We start from the raw sequence: 2490 nt of genomic DNA on the forward strand, positions 1-2490 counted from the left end.
AAAAACATGGAAAATGAGTTGTTCATCATGTACTCTCAAAATTAGCTCTCCTTGTTCTATATCTATGAGCGCTCTAGCAGTGGCTAGAAATGGCCTTCCCAGAATGATAGGGTGTAGGTAGCTTTCCTCCATGTCCAAAATGACAAAGTCTGTGGGGAAAAAATAATTTCCTACTTTCACCAGCACATTCTCAACTACCCCTTCAGCTTGCTTTTGAGTTTTGTCAGCCAGTTGTATGATTACATCAGTGGATCTCACCTCATTCAGTTGTAGCCTCCTCATGAGAGTCAGAGGCATCACATTTATGCTAGCTCCTAGATCACAGAATCCTCTGTCAATTTTTGTTTCTCCTATGATGCAGGGGATATGAAAACTTCCTGGGTCTATTTTTTTAGAGACCGTATCCTTCTTGATGAGTGCACTGCATTCTTTGTTCATTATTACGGTTTGTCCTCCCTTCAAAACTCTTTTCTTACTCAGCAATTCCTTCAAATACTTGATGTGTGTAGGCATCTGCTGGAGGATCTCAAGAAAGGGAATATTGATGTGGAGAGACTTAAATGTCTCTAAGAACCTTGAATATGTTTTCCCTTTTTCACCTCCTCCTAACCTTTGAGGAAATGGTGCTTTTGGTTGGTATGTTTCCAGCATGCCTTCCTCTTGCAGTTCCTTGGCTTGCTCAGTTTCACTTTCCTGCTTAGCTTCTTCCACACCTTCCTTCAAAATTTCTGGCTCCTTAACTGAGGGTTTGATTCCTTCTTCTTCTGAGACTCCCTTCAACATGGTGATGACCTTGCATTCTTCCCATCTCACTCCCTTTTGTTCCCCTTTAGGATTCTTTTCTGTGTCACTAGGGAACACTGCAGTTGACTTGGGGGCATGTTGAGATAGCTCTCCTACTCGAGACTCCATCCTCTTGAGTTTTTCACCATGGTCCCTTAAGGTAGATCTAACATCATCCCTGAAGCTTTTCAACTCATTTATGTCCTGACCCATGTTTGCTAGTATTCCTTCTATCCTGTTCAATTGATCTTGAAATTGTTGGTTCGGATTTGATTGGGTAGGTTGGTTATTTTGGCCATGATATGGTGGTTGGGAGTAAGTGTTTTGTGTGGCTTGGTATGATCTTTGATTGGAGTTTTGGTATGTGGAATTGTTATGTTGGTTGTGGTTGTAAGATTTGTGGTTTTGTGGTTGGGTTTGCTGGTTTCCCCACCCAAAGTTTGGGTGGTTTTTCCATCCTGAATTGTAAGTGTTGGAATGTGGATCATATGATTGCCTTTGTTGGTTTCCCACATAGTTGGCCTCTTCCCAATCACCTCCTTCAATGCTTACTTCCTCTTGATCTTGTGTGTGTATCGCAGCTACTTGCTTTGTGTCTAATTTCCTGGTGAGCTCTGCTAGTTGCTTGGCAAACACCTTGTTTTGGGCTAGAATTGTATCAACATGGTTCAGCTCCATGACTCCCTTAGTGTTGTGTCTCTCCGAAGCATAGTAATACTCATTCTCAGCCACTGTCTCAATCACTTCAATAGCTTCTTCCACAGTCTTTTTCCTGTTCAATGAACCTCCTGATGAATGGTCTACAGCCTTCCTTGATTCATAAGAAAGTCCATCATAGAAAATGTGCAATTGCACCCAGTCAGGGAACATGTTTGGTGGACATTTCCTTGTCAATTCTTTGAACCTCTCCCATGCCTCGTAGAGCGTCTCACCATCTTGTTGTCTAAAAGTCTGAACCTCAGATCGAAGCCTATTGACCTTTTGTGGGGGGTAGAAACGTGCCAGAAACTTGCTCTCCACCTCATCCCAGGTTGTTAGGCTGTCCCTTGGGAATGATTCCAGCCACTTAGCTGCCTTGTCCCTAAGTGAAAATGGGAACAAGAGCAGTTTATAGGCATCGTCCTGGACTCCATTGGACTTCACAGTGTCGCAAATTCTCAGGAATTTGGTGAGATGTTGGTTTGGATCTTCATTAGCACTCCCACCAAATGAACAATGGTTCTCTACCAGTGATATTAGCTGTGGTTTGAGTTCAAAATTGTTGGCCTGAATGGGTGGTTTCTGAATGCTGCTTCCACAATTCCCAAAGGTTGGGTTTATGTATGAACCAAGAACCCTCCTCTCAGGAATAGCATTGTTTCCATCAGCCCTCTCATGGTTGTGAAATTCTCTATCCATGTTGAGATCTAGAGCTTCCTCAAAGTTGTCCTCAGATTCTCCTTCAGATTCTTCTTCTCCCAGTACTCTCTTCCCTCTTGCTTCCCTTCTAAGTCTATGAAGGGTCCTCTCTGGTTCGGTATATGGAGGAGTTGATATTTCTCCTCTTCTACCTGTCATACAAGAACACACCACAAGCAGCAAACAAGTGGAATACTCTTGGTGAATGGAAGAGTAAGGTTAGAGTAGTTGAGGAATTAATGCAAATAGTTAGTGGGTTAGTGAGTTAGTTGCTAGAATTGAAAGGCATAAGAAAGAGAAAAAAACAAA

General features: G+C 42.6%; 1 non-coding gene across 1 annotated transcript; it reads left to right on the plus strand.

Moving 5' to 3' along the window:
• The first annotated feature begins 1651 nt into the window (after positions 1-1651).
• On the plus strand, positions 1652-1755 carry LOC130938204 (small nucleolar RNA R71). The gene has a single exon (XR_009069379.1). It is a non-coding gene; the product is annotated as a small nucleolar RNA R71 (small nucleolar RNA).
• The last annotated feature ends 735 nt before the right edge of the window (positions 1756-2490 follow it).

The sequence above is a fragment of the Arachis stenosperma genome, chromosome 6 (genome assembly GCF_014773155.1).
Source record: "Arachis stenosperma cultivar V10309 chromosome 6, arast.V10309.gnm1.PFL2, whole genome shotgun sequence".
NCBI classification, from domain to species: Eukaryota; Viridiplantae; Streptophyta; class Magnoliopsida; order Fabales; family Fabaceae; genus Arachis; species Arachis stenosperma.